Source organism: Vidua macroura, chromosome 2, assembly GCF_024509145.1.
Source record: "Vidua macroura isolate BioBank_ID:100142 chromosome 2, ASM2450914v1, whole genome shotgun sequence".
In the NCBI taxonomy this organism is placed as follows: domain Eukaryota; kingdom Metazoa; phylum Chordata; class Aves; order Passeriformes; family Viduidae; genus Vidua; species Vidua macroura.
Genome location: NC_071572.1, coordinates 55,922,374 through 55,938,942, shown reverse-complemented (window position 1 = coordinate 55,938,942; position 16,569 = coordinate 55,922,374).

Sequence of the window (16,569 nt, the reverse complement as noted above, 5' to 3'; positions counted from 1 at the left end):
GTCAACCAGTGCTGCTCCTATCCACCAAATCAAAAAGACATTTGTTTTCTGTGCAGCTTGTATCATATCTGTATTACTTATTCAAGAATTCAGAACACCATAAGACATCATAAATTATACAAGACATGTAAGTTTAAGCAAATTAGTTTAAATGCTTTGTGAATTATCAGTTGAATCTCTGCTCATACTACTTTGAGTGCCCTGTTTAGAAATCATCACAGAATGTAAGACTGAAATAGGGGTATTTTCACCTAAATGTCTCAGTAAGTTTCTGGAGGCTGGATCAAAAAAAATGTCTAAAATAGATGTTGAGTATCACCTAAAATGAGATATCCACAAGATCCATATAGGCTGGCAGATATGATTTATGAAGTCCTCAGTATTTTGAATTTTTATCTGAACTGACTTCACTCTCAAACTGAAATTCAATTCTCATGAGTGGCAAAACTAATATGGATATCTTTAATAGGTAGCTACATATTTGTCTTCTCTGGCATAAGAAAAAAGTCAGGATGAAATTACAATTAAGATTAAATATTTTCTATGAAGCTGAAAAAAGTTACTTTCTTAAGTTTAGAAATGCAATTATTATTCCCTTGTGCTAATTTATAGAGACATTCTGGTATCTATTATTTGTATGGTACATTTTTAATGATTTTCCCTAAGCTGCAATGCAGACTAAAATCTTGATCTTCCTTGTATGTAATAGAGCATTTTTTTAGGAAATTCAGAGCCAAAAGTGAGTTTAAAGTAGCAGGTGTAGAACTCTAGAAGTAGGCAGTTCTCCAGCAACAGTATGTATGAAAATTATTCAAATTGCCCAAAGATATTTTCTTAGTGTAATCTGTTTATATATTCCCTCTTTTTAATATTTACACTGATAAGAGCTTCAGAGATGTGTATAATCATTCTCCATAGAAATAATCAAGATAATTAATATACTTATTTGAAAACATGCAAAAATGCATCGAAAAATGATTCACTAATGTTTCTATCATGATTTTACATATCAATAATATATAATAGGCCTGGTTCTGCCTATTTTGAAATCTATGGGAATTTTGCCATTAAATTCAATAGCAAGAACATCAGGTCCAATATGAATATTTGAGTATTAAGTTAAAAGTTAAACTCTTTAGAAATAAGATAATACCCTATGGTATTTCTAAAAGGAAAAAAGGAAGAAAAAAAAAAAGACTATTTAATCTGCTTTCTTAATCTAATATTCCCTTTTTCAATGTTAAAAGTATTTGCCTTGATTTGCTTTTTACATTAAGCCTTAAAGTTATTTTCAGTTTCTGGAAATTTGAAGGTAAATGAACAACAAATTTTTTTCTACTGTATTAATATGATGCATTCTTGGAGACAGAGGAAATGTACTTGCTGAACATCTGAGACTCAAAACCTAGGCATTTTCTGGGCAAAAAGAGACTTAAAGACAAGTATCTCTCAAGTCCCTCTGATTTCTGAATTAACATACAGCATGTTACCTTTGAATACTTCCTAATGTGGCACCTTGCTAAGCATTTATTTCAACATATTTTCTCTCCGTTAGGCTTTTTGCTCCACATTTTCCCTGGGAAAAGGACATCTATTTTCCAAATTCAAGAGCAGGCTTCTGTGGCTCTTTTTGTCTCTCATGCTTGTTTCTTGCTATTTTTAGTACATTTTTCTCACTATTATGATCTTGTTTCTGGATTTATCACTGATAGCTTTTCACCTATTACAAACTGAGATTGATCATATATTTCTAAGATGTCCTAATGGCTTGGCTGATCTTATTTTTAACAGTAATTTTTCTAACATTTATTAGGAAAACTGAATAATAGAGATGTTGATGAAGATGACTGGATTTTTATTGAAACAAAGGAATTGTAGATTTGTCCATCTTTCCAACATTTTATTTTTAAAGGAATGCTCAGACCATGAACACACCTTTACAGCTCCAAAAACTCTACTTACATTTGTGTGCATCTATTATGGCTAAAGAACTAAACTCTGCTCTTATTTCAAGGTTTGGGGTGGGGTTTGGTTTTTTGGGTGTTGAGGTTTATTTGTTTGGTTACTTGGGGTTTTTCTTAATTTTTTAAGTCTGGGTTGTTTTTTGTGTTTGTTTTTGTTTGTTTGTTTGTTTTTGTTTTGTTTTGTTTTGTTTTTTGTTTTTTGTTTTTTTGTTTTTTTGTTTTTTTTTTTTTTTTCTGACTAAGCATACAATTACTCCAGTGTATTAAAACTTACAGAGGATTTCAAGTAAGATAAAAAAATATTCACTTTTTAAGCAGTGTAATTATCTAGCAGAAGTCAGTGCACTGACTGTTCACATGAATAAATCTATTTTATGTGTGCTGGAGTGTTGAGAAATTCCAAGAGCAATGTCCTCAGTTCCAGCAGAGACACAGATTTAAAAGCTTGTCTGGTCTTTCTGATCTTTCCTGCTCTCAGAAAGATATTCACAAAACCATGTATGAACATACACTTACCAGGCAACCATATTTGCTCTTTTTCAAAGTAGTATAGATTTTTCCCTTATGAAGACAAATACTTCCCGGTATTCTGTTAGCAAAGAGCATTTCTGGATTTTTTTTTTTTTTTGCACACATGCAATAAAAATATTATGATAATCTAGAATTTTAAAATCTTTTTAAAATCAGAAGTATTCTAAATTATTATAATCAGTGTCTCCATACTCTGATAGGAAACCAAGTCCACAGTTTTATATCAAGGATCACATTTTACAAAACTTGTCACAAAATTCTTTTTCATTGTTTACATGGACATGAGTTCTTGAAAATTACAACTTTAACTTCCTGTCTTTGCCAATTTTGAATGTGATGTCTGCTGTATTTTCAGGGTGAATTTCAGGGTCAAAGCAATGATGAAAAATATAAAAAACAAACCAACAAAACCCAGCAGAAGATAATATGGCACTTCTATCTTCCTTAGATGTTGTTATAGTCCCAGTTCTTCAAATCAAATTATGGTTGCTTATGGTACTGCCAGTGTAAAAAGTCCTCCCAATTTTCTCTTTATATCAACTAAGTGTTTGGGGCAAATGACTGGTATTTTGTTATATATTCTTGCCACATTATTTAAACTAATGCAATGTTCTCTGTATTAAAAAAAAATACTTAGTAGAGATTTTACCTATGCTATCTCTATCTATATCTATATTTACTTCATATAGTCAGTATGAGGATTTGGCTCTTGAATTACTCGATCTCATGAGGTTATTTTTATACAGAGTAGTAAGCACACAGATTGTATGCTCACCATTCCTCTTGCATAATTATAGTTGTGATGTATATTCTTAGGACATCATTGATAATAAGTAAAAAAAAAATCAATCGACTGTATATATCTATCTTTAATATCTTGATTTCAACTCTCCCTGGATCACAATCTGGAAACAGCATTTTGCATCCTCTTTTTGCTTGTTATCCGTAATAACACCATAGGTAGAATTTTACAAGGAAAAACAAACAAACAAAAGCAAAAACAAACAAGAAACCTACAACAAAACAAAAACTAAAAAAGAGAATTGCCATTATTACCTTTTCATAACTTCAATACAATCTATAAACTTTATTCTATTTGGTGTCTAAATCCATTTCATGATAGTTTGCTTTTTTATTTGCATGTCATTTCTTATTCCTATTTTTTTCAAAATCTTTTTTTGTTTTCTACCTTTTTTTTAACTTAGTTTATCCTTAGCTTTTATTTTTCTGTCCTGTTTGTTTCTAGATTTTTTTTGGTATTGTTTCTATCATCTGTTGCCCCTCTTATTGCAACCTTGTCTGGAAACAAGCCAAAAGCAAGAGTATTTAATCTAATGAGATTGGTGTCAGTTATGAAAGGTTTGTGTGTTAAACCACGCTTGGATGTCTACTTTTCCCCTAGTTCTGTTGTGCACAAGTTATACCATCTGACAAAGTCTGAGTTTGAATAGCTTCCTTGATTTAACTGGCAACAGTAGTTTTGATCAGATGAGTGCCCATCTTTTCATCCATTTGAGCCATCATTGTCTGTGATCTTCTAAGCAGACTTAATCTGTTTCACTGTATTCTATACTTCTTGAGAAATACTTACACAAATTTGCAAATACTTAAATTATTTTTGTATGAGTGTGGTGTGCATGCATGTGTTCATGTGGGGGTCTTTGGCATCTACCTACCTTTAAAGTAGTTATGAAGTGAATGATACAAAGAAGTAATTTTAATTTTAAAATTCTTGATGTTTATATTCCCTCTTTACGTATCTTGTTGATGTTAAATACTTCAGGTCCAGCTTCTTCATGAAGAAACCCACCTGAAATTGCTTTCCAATACAGTTAGTGATATTGTCTAGTTGCTTTGAGAGGATGCAGTCATGAATCTTTGAACCGTTCTTCAACCTTCAAGTTATTATCAAGTGTAAAGAAAAATTTAACCATTGGCTGAACTAATATGCTGTGGAGTTTTCTTCTAAGAAAAGTATTTCAAAATGTGAGGCTTTGCTTTCTAATTTTAACTGTAGATGCTTCACATTATTTATCAGTGTAGACTGCTTCCATGCTTTCTTCCCCAATGTCCCTTCACAGCATCTATTATTACTGAGACAACAAAAGAAATTATGAAAAAAGAAGCAATAAAAAAATTTCCTCCTTCCTGTTAGTAAGAACAGCTTACATTTCAAAACAGCCTTTTCTTTAATTGTGTATGAAAGGATTCTGAGAAAATGTACTATCAACATTTGATTTAAACTTCTGACAACTGGAATAATTAAACTGATTTTTGTTGTGTGATTTTTATGATAGAAATTTTTAGCAATTAGTAGATTTTTATGCAGTTGAATTTTTAATGTCAACATTTTTATCTTTTTTTTAATTTCATTTTTTTAAAAGTTTTTCGTATGGGAAAAGCCTTTGGGGACAAATGATATGAAGAACAGATTTGAAATGAATAGACATAGTAATTATAATGTGTCTTTATACAGCAATATGGATGCTTTCAATGTTAATTTAAAAAACCCCACAACAACTGAAAGGACTTTTGTAACACAAACAAATATCTAAATAGCTGTTTTATGCAAATAAAATGGAAAATAAGTTAAAATAGTTTACAAAGCCACAAAATTTCAATAGGAAAATATATGGATACTTTTTTTTTTATCCTTAATGAAGAAACATGCCAGCTTAATAAATCCAAATTTAAGAAGGAATGGATTGGCAAGAAATAAGCTGTAAAAAGCAAGACAACATATCAGGACAGCTGTAATGTAGTGCTTTATTTAAATGGGGAATTGCACAATCTAATAGTGCAATATAGAGAATGCAACCATGAATACTAAGAGGCTAAATCCTCTCCTGGATTACAGTGTCTCAAAGGAGCAAAAAGAAATAAATGAATAACATGTAGACAAGAGCTACATTTCTCATGGGGCAGAGATGCATGTCTAATGATAAAAGATAACATAGCAGTAAAATATTCCCTAGCACATTTTGGGTTATTTAAGAAATCTTTGATATTTACAGCTGAGAATTACTAAACCATAGGAAAAGAGGAGAAGGGGTGGGAGGAAGATGTGCTCACAAACAGAAGTCTTTTTTAAATAAGGTGTTTATATCTTTTCACAGATCTGTGTGACACTAAAAAAGGTATAGGACATGTCTCACCATGTTAACATAACAGCAAAAACAGGTGATCTAATCATAGATGCAAGGTTCCCATTTAATACATAGAACATATTTCCACACCTGATACAAAGAGATACAGATTCTGCATAGGCCCAAGACTCTTATAGAAGTAGATCAATAAGTCGTGTTTAAACCAAAAATGTATTTGTGATGAACCTGGCAGAAAGATGCAGATTGCCAGCTAAATTTCTTCCTTAATTTCAAGTGACCTGATAGACACAATCAAATATTATTGTGTTACTGAATGAATGCAAGGATTTATATGTGTGTGAAAAATTATCCTGCTCAGTGAACTGCTTCATATCAGAGGGCAAAAGATGTAATCAGAGATAAATGGTCTCATCTGATCTTGGGTTAACAAAATCTGGAAGGGAAAATTTGAGGCAGAAGCTACAAAGCCCAAGGAGAGTTATTCTAATATTTTCCTGTGATTACAAAAGAAAACCTTCTAACCAAAACAAACAAACAAACCACAAAAATAAACAAAAACCCCAAACCCCAAACCTAAAATAAACTTTTAGAGAAATAGGTCAGAGAAGAAAAATGGGACTTCTGCAGTAGAAAAGATAAATTAAAAGTTCCAAGCTATTACTACATTTTAATTTGAATGTTTTCATAATCAAGATATTTTCATAGTCATTATTGTTTCATGTCAAAAATAAGAATGAGAATAAAAAGCTCAATGCGTGTTCTTCCACAGATTTCTGAGAGGTTTGGAGAAAACAGTTGTAAATAGAAACAGTTATTATTCAGGTGTGATTGCAAAATTTTGAGGGAAATATAACTCACCCACATCAGACATCTGAATTGGTAAGAATACTGGGACTGAATATAAACATTCTTCTCCATCTAGCAGAAACACTTCAGAGACATGCTTTTCTTTTAGGGAATAACTAATAGAAAAGTTGCAGACCAGCAATAAAAGATACCAATACGGATACATTTTCCTTGTCTTTGGTGAGCACACAAAAAGAAATACTAAATTGAGATTTTCTTCCTGAGACATTTTTCTGAATATGGATAGAAAAAATTAAATTGTTTTCAAATGAGAAAAGAATTTTTTTTACTCTGTTAATAAATTTTACATTTTGAGATTTCTTGCAGTGTGTGACTGAAGATTGCAGAGTAATATTATATAGATTCAGCATACTGGTAATACACATTGAAAAAGTTTCTTCCTGTATTTTAAAAATAATATAACTATGCATGGATATGGTGGCACAAAAATAAGTTTAAGAATAAACAATAACTTAAAAAATAGCCAGCAGTCAGTTTTGTCAGGTATTTTTAAATTGTAACATAGAAATAAAATTAGTAAATCTGTGTCTAGACTTTTCTGCTGGAGTGAGCCCATATATGCTCAGGATTTTTGTTAGAATGCTTGTATAGATGTTTATTGTTCTGTTAATCACTAAATACTTGTGGCCTCCTCTGTTAATCTCTATGAATGCATTTACAACCCTCGACTGTTAGTTGGAAAATTACTATAATTTGCATGGGAAGTAGAAATCTGATAAGTAATTAATCTAGTTAATAGAACTGACAAGTATAACCAGGATTTGTCACCGGTTTCCATGTTACTGCTGTCTGACCAGCTGCTTTATGAGTTTGGCAAAGAATTGACTGGCATACACTTCACTGAATGGAAGTCAGGCAAGTTGCGAAACTACTAAAAATATTATACCATTTTAATAAGAATGCTGAATGCTTTCTAAGCCCCAATAAGGACAAGAATATGTAGCCATGTTGATTTTTTTCCTTCCTCCATCCAAATGGATTGCAGTACAATCTGCAAGAGCCATCAATTTTACAGTTTACCTGGTATTACTCTTTCATGAAGCATTGCCAAGGAGACAGAACGCTTTTTCCATTTTACCTTTTCTGCTCCCAAAGAGAAAAATTCTTATTTTTTGACCTCAATTAACTTTAGATACCATTCTTTTTTTTTTAACACATTAAACTAGTATTTTATTATTTCATAGTGTAATAAGATATTTCATGAATTCACAATTACTATTTTACCTTGTAGTTTAGTAAACAATCTAAGATTGACAGATTATAATTTTAGCTAATCTTTCACTCCCAAGAAAAGTGAGCTGAGATGATCAAGCGATTGCTCAACATTATGTACCAATGCATCCAGTCCTACTGCTTCTGCTGATAGTCTTGCAATTATTTCTCTGCCTCGGATGTTAGTTCAGACTATATGTCCTGAGTCACACTTTTCTTTTTGTTCTGGGACATTTTTGAACGGAAAACACACAATCTGTAAAACACTGCCAAGTTGTTTGGTTTAGGCTGATTTCAGTCATAGTTTCAAGGCTTTGCCGAATTTCCATTTAATGAGAGAAAACCAAAATGAACACTATTTCATTATGGCTCAATATCTACATTTTAAAATGGAGAAGTAAAGTCACAATGCTAACATTTCTTGGCTTTTCATTTCCTCCAGTTAGAATCTGGTCATACTGGCACAGGTTTTCCTCATAAGTAAAATGTTTGTACAAAACAATTAATTATGTCAGTGGGCTAGCTGAAATCCTTAATTATTTTCTGATGAACCTTGTAAGAAATTATCTTCAAAATTGGATCATCCTGTCTGCTGTAAAGTATTGTGGAAATCACAGGCCCATTTTAAGTTAGGAATAACTGTATAGTGAGACATATTTACAAGTGCTGAACTGCTGTGTCTGCAATAAACATTAAGACTCTTTCACCTAAAGTAGAGATGCTGTGAATTATGTATTTTATCCTTTGATATACTTTTTTTTTTTCCTGGAAAAAAAGGAAGCATTAAAAATAGTGGCAGTAAAAACTGAACACAAAACAAGGAAAGATAAAGATTAGCACAGATGATTATATAGCTCAGAGGACATTAGAGAATTAACTTATGTTAATATTTATACACAGACATACACATTACTGCATAACTGTATATGCACATGCACTCATGCATGCACATACATATGCACACATGTATGTGTGTGTGTGTGCCCATTAGACAAAATCTTACTGGCACAATGAAACAATGAAGAAATATGCAATCCTCTCCCTGGTTCTTGAAAGAAGCAGGGTTGAAACACATTTCCCCAAGTAACCTTTCTGGTGTTTTTGTGCTTATATTGGAAAAAAACCCCAAAACTACTTGTCCTCAGAAAAAAAAAATAGGGAGATTTTACACTGACAATGACTCAAACCACATCCTTATTCTCAGTCACTTCACAGAAATGAGTTTGGACTGTTAAAGGATCAGTATGCTGATTGTTTTAAGAACTATTCTAGCAAGCAAATCTTCACATGAACAGTATGGGAGGTTGGGGTTGATGTCCTGTACTTCTATGACCCAAAACTAATTGCAGATGAAGTTTCTTGAACTTATGTCATTTGTGAATTTAACTTTGACTCTTCAAAGAACACAATGAAGAGATAATTTTAGCTTGTTTCTTTTTAAGAAAGACTTTCAGTTACATCTGTTCATCTATCTATCTCCTGTCTTCAAAGGCTTTTGAATACATCAGTCAAACATAACCTAATTTGATTAAAAAGTATGAATGAGAATTACTGAAACTGCACTCTGGTTAAATGAATGATCAGACTAGTGATCAAACAATGGTGTGAAATTAGAAATAATCTATTCTCTTGCACTCCAGCCAGAAACACAAACTTGCCCTTGGCCAGTCCATACCCCTACTGGAATCTATTGATGACATAGACAGTTTACTGTCTATAGCACAGCTTACTATATCCTCCTCTTATTGTTGTCTTTTAGGAATGATTGATTGTTGACATGACAGCTGGGTCAGAGAGCGATAAAGCTAGATAAGTTTTCCCAGAATTGGCCTGGGAGATTTTAGGGAGTTGAAGAAAAATGATGTTGGCCAATTATTAAAAACAACCTGCAGGTGTTGTTTTCCTATTATCTATTTCCTTGTTATTCTCATAAGATTATTTATAAATGGGTGTCTTGTTAATTAGCCAATCAGGTGAAATGTATTGATTAAATGACTAATCAGGTCTACCTGTATCAGAACAGTGTATAAAAGAAGTGGTCTGAAGTAAAGACGCGTGCTTTATGCCACTCAGCCTTCTGACGACTCTGTGTCATTTCTTACTGAACTGTGACAGTTGATGTCCTAACATATATTCAAATTACAAAATAGGAAGAGTTTCATGGCAGAAATCTGGCAGTTCAGCTTCATTAATTCTTCTCACAAACAATGTGTTTGGAAATTCAGATGTGCATCTAGAACCAAACCTAAAAAAAATCATGCTGGCATTAGATTTTCAGCATTGGTGTAGGAGCCAGAAGGCTTCCTGTTATAGTTCGCTTATCCTATTACATCGTCTATTACATGATAAAAAGGGTTTCTAAATACAAAAGAGAACCAAATAAACAAAAGAAAAATAATAAAATGAAGGTTTCAACAACAAATAGATAATTAAACAGACAAATTCAGTATTTCACTCATTATTACCATTTTTCCCTGTATTTATTTTCTTTTGTCCCCTTCTGTTTCTCTTTTAATAACGTAGTTTAAGATAAGACATTTTTACATATTTTGGATTTTCTCTTTCTCAGAGAGAAACGTGTAAATAAAACTCTATTGTTCTTCAGTAATATTCAACATTTCCTATAAGGTATAGATTTTCTTTGCTAGTATAGCAAAGATTCTGGATGTCCATTACTGTCCTTTTTCCTATGAGAAAAACAGAATTAATAATACATATATATTTTCAGACTTACTCTGAACATTTAAGGTGATATTAGCTGTTCAGATACACAGACATTAAAAATCTAGTGAAAAATATTTGTAGGTTCCTAAAAAGCCTCTTAAACTAAGATGCAGATATAAAGTTAGGAGCATATTAAAAACTTGTAAAGGTTTATGAAGAGGAAGTGAAGTTAGTCATTAAACTGCAAAACCTTTTCTGACTTACTGCTCATCTTCTTTATGCCTCTGTTCCCAAGAAAAATCTTCAGGACTACGTGAAGAACAAGCAAACAAAAAGAGCTATGTGAGCAGAACAGAGAAAAAAAAACCCAACCTGTTTGTGGACTTTCCTTTGGAATAAATCTAATGAACCCTTGAAATCTGCAAGGGTTGATACAATTCTAACCCTTTAGAAAAAGAGAAGAATTATTTGTGGTATTTAGATCATGGGTTCTTTTTATTATTCTAGAAGGTTGCTATAGACTTATAAATACTAAATATTTTAGTAATCATTTTTATGTTCAATAAAAACACATAAGTAAAATATTCTCATGCTATAGAAACCCATAAACCATTAAAATATCATTTTAAACATTATGTTAGATGAAAATTTACATATATCATGCCAAATCTAACATTCTGAGAGAGAAGTGAGGCTGCTGTGATTCCATGCTCCTATTTCCAACCAGTAGTGAGACTGACGTTGCATTTCCAGCAGGTACATATACACAGAACACATGCACACAAATATTTACAGATACACTGAGGTGGTGGCAGCACAGATCACAGATGGACAAACTCATCAGTCACCCAATCTGCATGAATGACCTCATCCTGCTCCCCTCTCTGTCTGAGCAGGATGAAGATAAAACAGTGGGGGAAAAAATATGTGCACGTATATATGTATATATATATATATATATAATATATATGTATATATAATATATATGTATATATGTTGGATACCTTTGTCTACTGAGTTCAGATGCTCAGTCTGCCCAGTGAGTATCCCTGGTTTCCAGTCTACGCTGTTTACGCTGTTTCTAGCTCCCCAGGTCCCAACAGCCAGATGTGTACTGACCAGAAAAGTATTTGCATTCAACTGGCCTTTTTTTCCCCCATAGCTTTCCATTTTCCCTTGCTTGTTCTTCTGTTGCATCCTGGGATTGGGTTTTAGGGGTTCTTATTTCTGTTAGCTAGCCGAGTCCTGTGTACCCCTGCGCTTCCCCCGTGTCGTTCCCCCCACCACGGTTTCTGGCCCCATGCTGCTTGCCGTTGGGCCATCCCCTCTGTCGCTCCTGTAACCACTCCCCTATCCAGCCCCGGGAAAAACCCCGGGGTTTTTGTCTGCCGCCCCATCCCCACGATCCCACTCAGCCCGAGGCTCGGTGCCCACCCCTGAAGGGTTCTCCGGTTGGTCGCTGTCCTACATCATCATTGGCAGGGAGGCATCTGCCCTCCCTATCACATCCCCTATATCATTCCACTCCCTCCCAGGTCCCAGCGCCATTTCCCCGACGTGGAGTGGGAAGCGCGGGCCTTCCGGCTTTCCTCGTGGGCGATCTGGACATTCCTTCCCTCTTTACCTCGGATCCCGTAGCACGAGCGACAGAACCCAGCAGACCTTGACTGGCATGCCGGTGCCAGCAGCACGCGGGAGAGAAGCGGGAAACCCGGAAGTCCGGGGGGAGGCAGCGCCGGAGGGCATCGGAGATGCCCTGGTCCGGGGAGAAAGAGAGAGCGCCGCAAATGGCACCCAAGTGGGGCCTGAGCTGGCAGAGTCGCCCTGCGCAGACAGAGACTCACCGTGAAGCACTGGGAGATGTGCGGAGGGCCGTCGCTGCTGGCGCGTGGCCGCACTGCCGATCAATGGCTGCCGCCGCCAAGCCAAGCGTGTGCAGTCCGCGCGGAGAGCTGCCGCGCAGACGCAGTGCTGCGACGGAACTGTGCTTTGTGTTAGACTGAAAACTGGAGAGAAGACTCCAGTAGGTCAGTGAACTCCCCACTACCCACGAGGGAGCATGCAGATGCTTTTCCCCGCGTGGGAGGGGAAGTGAAACTCTTCACAGCCACGAAGAGCCAAAGAAGAGAAACTTCCCGGGACGAGGACCCTGGTGGCAGCTTTTTGTTTGCAAAGATCCCAGTTTGGTGAGTACTAGCAACGGGAGGGTACCCGGGCTATACTCTCCTTCACTTGGGAGGGTACGGAACACGCAGCGTGCAACGTGAGCAGTGGCCGCCAGGGTCTTTTGTGATTTTTTTTGTTTTTTCCCTCTTTTTCTGCACCAGGGGTGAGGTTATGTGGGTAGAAGTAGCATGGGGACCGTGCTATCTGCCAACCAGAAGGAATTTTATACCCTACTTAAGGGAACTCTATTGGTGAAGGGCCCCTACTCCAAAAGATCGGTTAAACAGTTTGTAAGGTGGTCATACTTTTCCTTCCCACGCATAACCACGGGGGATGCTCGCAAAAAAGAGTTCTGGGAGCAGGTGGGAGCGAAATTGGCGGAGAGGATTGAACACAGGGATCCCTTTGTGAAAGATTCCTTTGCCACCCTCCATTTGCAGATTTCAGAAGTGGTGAAAGCTGAATCCGCACGAGAAGCAAGCAGGGAGGGGAAAGAGCCATTGTACAAAAATGTTGTTTCCCCTGAACGTGTTTCCCCATCTTCCTTTCCTACCCCTTCTTCCCCTAACCCGGGTGGGTAGGGGGGAGTCCTCCGCCGCTCAAAGGCGCAGGGCAGCCCCACAAGCATGGGCCGTGCTCCTGGCTCCCCCAAGCTCCCCCGGCACCCCTGCCTTAGTGAAATTGGCCACTTTGCTGAGGAACTGACCCTAAGCCCCTTTTCCAATCCCTTTTTCCCTGCTGAAAATCCCGGTTCTAGAGCTGCCCTGCACTGCTCTGTTTCTTTAAACCCTTTTCTTTGTTCTCCTGAGGAGGCCGAGGCCACGTGCTCGATCCCTTTGTCTTCCCAAGATGGAGGGCAGCCACATGGCAGGGCCTCTTCTTCCCACAACCCGTTTATGTCCTTCGTTGCCGGTGTCCCCACCTTTAACCCAACCCCCACATGCCTCCCTGTGGGCGTGGGCGCTGCCTCTTCGGGACACCAGGTTACTCCCTCACCCATTGTTCCTCCTCAATGGGTGTTCCCTCGAGTCCTTTGCATGTCCTCCCTGCTGAGTCATCAACCCCACCCTTCCCCACTGGGGAGAGCTCTGCCATCTCCGCCCCGCTGCCTGAGGGAGGCAGCCCCCGTCCTGTTCCCCGCACCCTGTCCCCATCTTCCCATGGGTCCCGGAGACCTGGGTGGGAGGGAGGAGGGGGGAGGGAAGAGCGGGGACCCCTACTGCGGCGTTCTAGTGTTTGTCCAGGTCTGGAGCAGCCACTGTGCCCAGTGGGGCACTGCGGCTCCTCCAGTCCCGGTCCTGCTGCTGCTCCCGGGCTCGCGGCTCCGGGAAGGTGGGTTGGCCACTTTTACCGCCGCGCACGAGGGACCTCAATAAAGGGGGTGAAGGAAGGACCACATTCCCCACAGTAGGAGCTGAGAGCATTTTATTGGTGTGCTCTCAATCCCTGTGTTGAGAAATATGGCCGCCCAGGTCCTGCCACATGGGAGTTTTATGGGGGGGTGGAGCGGGAGGTGTCACGTGGTCTGGGAAAGCCAATAGGGATGCAGTAGGGGATGGCACCGGGGCCGGGGCAGTCCCGGGGCTGCGGGGGTGTGGTGTGGAAGACAGGAGCCAATGGAGAGGCGGCAAGAGTGGCGCCGGGGGTCTGGGGTGGCCCCAGCTGTGGGGGAGGGGGAGGGACCCACAGGACCCACAGGAAGAGACGGGGGGATGGGATCCGGGCCATATGGTAAGGCAACTCGGGAACCGGGTACTGCAGTGGGGGGAAACCTGGGGGATACATGGGGTTACACAGAATTTGCTAAGATACATCAGAACCCTGATCTAAACCCAAAGTCTGGGATGCAACACCCTACCCCCATCTTCCCATGGGCCCTGGAGAGCTGGGTGGGAGGGAAGGGCGGGGGGGGGGGACGGGAACCTCTACCTCCAAGTTCCCATGGGCCCCGGACGTCCGGGCGGGAGGGAAAAGGAGCAGGGGGGGAATCGGAGCCCCTGCCTCCACATTCCCATGGTTCCTGGAGACCTGGGAGGGAGGGAAGAGGAGGGAGGGGGGAGCAAGAGCCCCCGACTCTGCAGTCCCATGGTTCCTGGAGACCCGGGAGGGAGGGAAGCAGGGGGAGGGGGAAGCAGAGGCAGGTCTCTGAGCATTTTCCAGATTCCGTGGAACAGGTCAAGGTGGCAGCTGAGAGGCCTGCAAAGGGATCGAAGGTTCAGGACAAGTCTGTCCTGGAAGCGGCATCCATGAACACTGACACACAGCTTGAGATCCCTAAAAGGCCCAGAAGCCACGTAGTTGCCTTGGATGCTGTGCCTCCAAAGTACGCTGGTCCAAAGCAGCCCCCAGCAAGACACCAGTGCTTCCACTGTGATTGGAGGGGACACTTTGTTGTTCAGTGTCCATTTTTGGGCAGGGCACCCCCAGGGACAGTAGGAGGGGGGAGAGGGGGGGAGGGAGACCTCATTCCTCAAAAAACTGAAAAAACAACACACGTCTGTCTCGCGTGAAGATAAAAATAAGGCAGGCCACAGCACCTTAAAGGGAGCTGTGATTTATCAAGTAATTGTGCAGGTGGTAGTTCAAGATATCAGGGTGCCTGTGAGTGCAGCAGATGACCCCACCAATCGGGGGGTTGCATCAAACCGCAGGCGATGCAAAAAGAAAAAGGACCCTACAATCTCCTTAAAAAATGCTTTTCCCCAAAGCCCTAGAAAACTTTCCAGCCACCCCAGTCTGTGTGTGTCCCAAATCCCCATGTTTGTAATAAAGTTGTCCCAGTTCCCCTATCCCCAAGCACCCAGGGAAGAACCACCCCAGCATCGTCGCAGCAGGCCCTCTCCACCTGCAAAGGGCAGCCGTTGCAGCAGCTGAAACGCCAAGAGCAGAAGCTGAGCAAAGAAGCAGTCAGACGAGCAGCAAAGAAGATCAAGCAGCCATTCTTCCTTTTTATATTTTGAAAAAGAGGGAATTGTTGCATCCTGGGATTGGGTTTTAGGGGTTCTTATTTGTGTTAGCTATCCAAGTCCTGTGTACCCCCGCACTTCCCCCGTGTAGTTCCCCCCACTCTGGTTTCTGGCCCCATGCTGCCTGCCGTTGGGCTATCCCCTCTGCAGCTCCTGTAACTACTCCCCTATCCGGCCCTGTGTAACCCTGTGTCCGCCGCCCCATCCCCACGATCCCACTCAGCCCGAGGCTCGGTGCCCACCCCTGCGGGGTTCTCTGGTTGGTCGCTGTCCTACGTCATCACTGGGGGGTGGCATCTGCCCTCCCTATCACATCCCCTATATCATCCCGCTCCCTCCCGGGTCCCGGTGCCATTTCCCCCATGTGGAGTGGGAAGCGTAGGTTGCTATCCCCACTGCAGCTCTCAGCGACAATAAAGCCTTCTGGCTTTCCTCGTGAGTGATCTGGACATTCCTTCCCTCTTTACCTCGGATCCTGTAGCGTGGGCGACAGAACCCGGCAGACCCCGACCCACATGCTGGTGCCAGTGGCACGCAGGAGAGAAGCGGCGAACCCGGAAGTCCGGGGGGAGGCAGCGCCAGAGGGCGTTAGAGCTGCCCCGGACCAGGGAGATTTTTCCCCAAATCACCTAAGTCCCTCCCTTTTCCCACTTTTAGTTCTTCCCCTAAATATCCCATAGTAAGTTCTCTGCAACCATGAACTGCTTTTCCCCTGCATTCCTTAATGTATCCCACACCCTTAGACATCCCATACTTAGTCTGACAGGTGATCCAGAGAGTTGCTCCTGATGACATATCTTGATGGGTTTCAGACCTGTACAACAGGGCTGGTGGCTGTCATGGGACAGTTCTGGGGGGGGGTCTGTACAAGGTGTTTGCTCATATTTTATGAATCTTTAATATGGGATCCTGCCTGCAACTGTGCATTGCTGAGCTCCTCTGAGCTTGTGGAAATGGGCTTTTGATGGCCTTCCCATAGTAAAAGACCAGTGTGGAGTCAGGTGACGGCATTATTTGGGCTCCCACTCCTGTTTATCTGAACCCTACTGTGGCTGTTAAGATGAGTTTGTGAGCATAACCTACCATTGTCCC